The sequence below is a fragment of the Lepidochelys olivacea genome, assembly GCF_965140295.1.
Source record: "Lepidochelys olivacea isolate rLepOli2 genome assembly, chromosome: 8".
Classification (NCBI taxonomy): Eukaryota; Metazoa; Chordata; order Testudines; family Cheloniidae; genus Lepidochelys; species Lepidochelys olivacea.
Genome location: NC_140418.1, coordinates 71,825,587 through 71,831,647, shown reverse-complemented (window position 1 = coordinate 71,831,647; position 6,061 = coordinate 71,825,587).

Sequence of the window (6,061 nt, the reverse complement as noted above, 5' to 3'; positions counted from 1 at the left end):
TAACAATAAAAAATGTTCCCACTGCACAGGAAAAAAACAGATTTTTAAAATTATTTTAAACATAAAGCAAATACAATATGGGATGCATTTCTCTGAGGAAGAATTTAGAGGGGAAAAATAAAAAATAATGCAAATAAAATGATTGCTGTTCAAATGCTTAGTGCTGAAAGGAAAGCTTAGACAATGGCCACATGTGCCCAGACTTATTAGCACTGAATACGGCACTTAGTGATTTTATCCTCATTGTATAGAGTCTACACGTTTCTCCTGTCATCGCTGGATCATCAGGAAGCTCTGGTTCATTTCCACCTTTACCATATAATCAGCAGATAATAAATAAATATGTAAATAAATAATCATCCGAATGTCTGAATGTAAATGTTCCAGTAAACAATTAGTGTTTAGGGTAATTCTGGAGTTAACTGCATGTGTCTTCTGGAAGTTTGTGTTAATCTCTTTAGAATAAACCTAACAGTTATGAATTAGATTAGCCTTGAAAATGTAGCCTAAAGACAAATCAAACAATTTACCCTATCTTTTGTTTCAGTATACATTAATTAAGCACTACTGCCTAGCTACACAGCATTCTTGGGTCAGAGCCACAGATCCGAGCCTAAAATGCCTTTATTATCATTTGCGTCCAACTATTGCCCTCTGCAGGTCATGCTCCAAGACCTAGGCAAAGCTATTGCACATCCGAGAGAAACGTATGGCAATCACGGTATTTTAGACTTTGTCCCCATATTTAAAGAGTCAACTTTTCGTATTACATTTGTTTCCATTTGGACTTTTATAGGTTGTAAATCAGGGAACCCATGTTTTAGAAGCAGGTGCTCTTTGTGGATTGCGTTAGATTATATATATATAAAAAATATGTGTGCCTTCAATCTTATGGCCTCCTTTCACTTCTGGCCAGGGAACCAGAAAAAGTCAAGGTGCCAGTTTTGAACCTTGTTTTCTTAGTATAGGCCAAGAAAGCTCTCTGGACAAATTCCCACTGGTGCTTTCTTCCCTGGGTATCTCAGGAAAATGTGGACATGACACACAAACAGTGTGAGATTCTTCTCGCTCCAAGGAGCTCTTCCGACTTTCCGAGTGTAACTGGAAACTTTCTCCCTATTAAAACTAATGTTTGTCAGACTCACTCCCAGAGAATTCGCTTGGCAAACCAAGCAAGTCATTAAATTAGCCGTTCTGACTGTAGACTGGACAGCTTAGAACTGCCTATAGAGAAACAACAGAGCTCGCCTCCCAGCCACCCAAAGAAGAACGTTCATTGCCTCTTGATAAGAGATCATTTCACATTTCTGTAGGAAAATTTCTATAATTTTTGATTATCTGCCAGGTATGATTTCCGCAGTGACAATTCGCTGTACTTCAGACCTGTATTCTCCATCACAACAGAGCACCCAATCAATAGCATGCAAAATACCCTGCCAGAGTCATAGGAAATGCTAAAGCAGTCTAATTATTAATTGCGAGGCTAAAGATAATTTGATAGCATCTCTCCTCTACAAAGATCAGCGGTACGATAACAAGCCTTTCCCCCCTTTGTTGTCCTGTTTGAACAAAGGGCTATCATAAAATTCTGTAATAACAAATAACAATACTGACAGTGTTAATTTTTTTTTTTAAATTACTACTGCCTCCATAAACTGAGTGACAACGTTCATTGAGAAGAGGAGCATAATGACGTCACCAAAGCGCAGCAGGCCACTTGCTGGAAAGAGTCCAACTGTGCCCCTCAACCCTAAAAACAAATTGCATCTTATTGTCTTTTATATTGTCTTTAGAAGCATCGACTTATATGTCACAAAGGAGCTGGGAAATTATGCTATGATTACAATAATATAATCGTGGCCAATTCGCAGACCGTCCAGGGGGGAGAATTCCCCCATGTTAGAGAGTTTTTAATGTTACCTTGCCTCTTGTTTTGGAGAAATCTTTATTTACCCTACACAGGAAAGAAGATGTCTCTTATTGCTTCCTATCTTAAGTACTGGAAAGATGCATTGCTACTGGGCGGACCGCTCTTCCTCTGACTTTAATTAAATGCAAATATTATTCCCGCCATACAATCCGCGCTCTCTGATGTAAAGATCTGGTGAAGTTCGTTCCTATGTTCGCACAGGCAATTTTCCCCTAGCCTCCTAGCAATTTAAGTCTAAGGAACTCCAAGAAAATGCTCGCACATGCTGCTTCCTTCTCATTTGGTATTTTTACAAGGAGAGCAGAATATGTAAGGGGAATAAAATGCTGCCTTGTTAGGAACTTTCGATAGTCACCAAGTTCAACAGCCCTTTGGCCAGCGGAGCAGTACATTGCAGTTTTGCCTCCGTGTCCATTTGGTAACGTTTAACATTCAAAATGGATCATTTTGTTTAATGAACTTTCTGCCCTGACGGGTGTTTTTCTGTGTGCGCCCGCGCGCTTTAATCAGCAGCTTTTCAGCCCAGAGTTCTATTTTCAAACGCAGGGAAGAAGCTGCTGTAGGAAAATGCACCATCTCCACAGATGTTTCAGACAAACCGGCGGAGAGGCGCTCATTAAAGCGCTGTGAATGCCTTCGTTTGTGCTGCTGAGAGAAGTTGTGTGGCACAATACCAGCTAATGATCTTAAAACGGGGAGCGCTTCCCGAGAGGGGATATCGCCCTAGTGCATCTCCCGAGGAAGGCCACGTGTTCCGAGATGCAAACTGTGCACGGCCCATTAGCCCGGCGCGTCCCCAGTGGGGGGAAAGACCACCAAGCTCTGTCACCCCCCCCCCAAGTACCCTTCAGATCCAGGACTGAGAGACAGATCAGAGTGATGGAGGGTGCAGGAACTGGCTCATTGAGATGCAGCTCACGGAGCAGATAAAGGGCAATGCTTAAGACCGATCATATATTCCATTGGAACAGGCCGCCCGGGCGGCGCTAAGGGGCCCCGGCATCTCCCAGAGGAGGGAAATGTGCGCGTGGAGGAAATGTGTGCGGGGAAAACCGAGCGCTGCTGGCGGCAGCAGCAAAGTGCAAGTCCAGAAGCAGCGCTGCCTCGCTGTGCCCCACCATTGTGTGGCTGCTTCTGCAGCTCCACTTCGCGCACCCCCCCCCCCCAGCAACGCACACGTCCTTGCACACACCCCAGCGGTGCGCGCCTTGCAAATGGCCCTCCCGTGCAGAGGACTCTGCCTTGCCTTTAGGGGCACCTGCCACGACCAGGCTGCCAGCCTCGGAGCCCAGCAGGGATTATTAGCAGGGCGCCAGAGCAAAGCTTTGGTAAGGAGGAGGGAAAGTGGCAGCGGCACGCACGGGGCAGCCTGCCCTGCAGAGCTGAGTCCTGCGCGCCAGGCTCCGATCCCGCCCGGCGATGACGCCGCCTCACTGTGCATCGTTAGCGTTTACACTTGGCCTCCCTCCCTCCCCAGCCTGGTCGCTTCCAAAGCCGGAACGCGTTAGGCAGAGCGAAGGAGCCCCCTGCTGGCCTGACTGGGGGAAGCGCAGAGACGAACCTTCCAATGCCGAGCAGGTGTGCGGGACCCGGGGCTCCCCCGCTCTCCCCCCACCCACCGAATAGAGCGGGGTTGGGGGGTGCAGACTCGAAAACAGTCTTTCCCCTCTGCTTTGTGCGGAGCTGGGCTGGGCGAGTCTGCTCTGGCGGTCGAATCGATGGCCCACCGCCACCAGCATGATGCTCCTGTTCCTGGAAGCACTAATCATGGCAATGGGGGAAAGTTTACCGGGCTGCCTGGGATACATTTCGTACTCGCTGCCCTAGATGGAGGGAGGCTGGATTGCGGCTACTGTTTGGTCCTAATAGATTCCCCCTTCCCCCACCCCCCATATTCGAGTCCTCCCCGCATACAAGCTATCCGTGGGCTGGAGTTTAATCCAGACATCTGGAAGCTGCCCAAGGTCTCTAGGAGAAGCCTAGAGGGGCTATTATACCGCAGCAAACCAGCTCAGTGTCTTTGGGAAGCAGAGTGCTACAAACTGGGTTGAGTTTGACTTGCTTCGAACGGCCGGTTGCATTCACTGTTCAGCAAAGGTTCTTAGAAGCCCCGTTCCTTACTTTTCACTCAAACCTTGACATGTGGTTATGCATTAATGTGCGTTTATGTCATTGCCTGTGGTTGTTTACTGAAAGAGACGCTCTCTTATGCACAGGGCAACGAGAATGCAGAGAGAAGGCGGATCAGCCCCACACCTGGTTCAAAGAGGCAGACCCAACAACAGTGACCAGTTGTAGTTGAGTACCAGGACAGGGGCCTATGAGATCAATCCTATACATTACGGCTCCTGCCACTGGGATATGCACACAGTTCACTGTCTTTTGGGACAGAAAAAAAAATACGATCTAGATTTATTATAAAACAGCAACAGCCAAAGAAATAATCGTCATATTGAGGAGATCCAGTGTAAACAAAGCTTTGCAGAAGGACCTGATGTCTGTAAGCCAGGTATGCCACACAGGTCATTGGAGCAAGGGTCTTCTGCGGTGGGAGTGGCTGGCCTGTCTGCTGGCATCCAGAAGCTCTGCCCAGTGTCTTTTCTCTTTGGTGAATTAAAGACATACAAACCCTGACAAAAGGCTGAAATGATGTCAGCAGTTTTAGCTGAAAGTAGGTGCAGGGATGGCTAAAATACACTACCTCAGCAGAACCTCTCTGATGCCTCCTGGCCTGCCATCAACAGCAGTCACTTCTCTGCCGGGTCTTGGTCATAAAGGATTCCAGAATCAAGCCTAGTTTGGCAAGTATAATCTTGACTCATACCTTGCCACATGGTAGCAGTGAATGATAACCTGAAAAAAAAAATGTCAAAACAGGGATCCTTGCGTGTCAAAACATATATGATATAATATATGAAATATTAATTGATGAATGGTTTTGACTGTCTAATTATCCTTCCAATATCTTTACCCATATTGCCAAATTCACAGGGATGTCTAAGCTTGGTCATGTTCAGTGTGTAACTTATAAAACCTCAGTTCTGATCTTCACTCTGAAAACAGGGTTTTCAAAAAGATCATGAATTGTGCTTCCTTTTCAGCTAGGGTTGACTGAGGCATAAGGTCACACAGGCAAAGGGCCACAGTTTTCCCAGCTTTGAGTCCTTTGCAATCAGCTGGACACATAGGCCTGTAATGTTTGCGGTTTGTAACTTCGCAAAATATGGAGGAGGATCTTGTGTTTAAGGCACTGGACTGGAACCCAAGAAGAGCTGTAGGTTTGAATCCCACCTCTGCCAAGTCATAGAATCTCTCTGTTCCTCCTTTCCCCATATTCCAAATATGGATAATAATACTCCTTCCTCTTCCTTGCATGTTCATATTATATGCTTTCAGGCTAAAGAATGTCTTCTATTAAGTATAGATATAGCACCCAGAACAAAGAAACACCAAACTCATTTGTGATTTTTAGACACTATAGTTAAGATATAACAGCTAGTCATATAAAACTCTGTTAAGGTGATGTCAATAAACACAGTTGGAACTGAAATTCCACCCTTCACTCACCTTGGTGTGCTGAGGATTTGAGGTTCAAGCAGTATGTAAAAAAAATGTTCTGAGATCATTTGCATAGAAACATATAATCTCTGCAGTCATTGGTAGAATCAAATATATTTAAGGGAAAAGTTTAGGTCTTACCTCTGATTTTCCAGCTTTTGGTTGGTTGAAGCCAGCTTCTATGCTGAGTTATTTTGCATATATTAAAAAAAATCACTTTCGCTCTGAGATTTTCTTTGCCAAGTTTCATTCCAAATGACAGTCCTTTGACCAACTAATACATTACTGTAATGAGACTAAAAAGGGAAATGCTGACAGATCCTTAGCTACAGCCAGTACCGGTAGGTGCTATTATTCTAATAAATGCTATCATTGTCTTTTGCCATACAAGTTTGAGGGTTTGAGAATAAAAGCAGAAATAGAGAGCACAGAATGGAGTTGAGGCAAAGCAACAATATTTATGGGAGTAATTATCACAGAGAAAAACTGGAAAAATATGAGTACAGCAAATTGTAACTCTCTCAGATATATTTTTATAAGAAATAGCTCAGCTGAGACTGACCCTAAATGAAC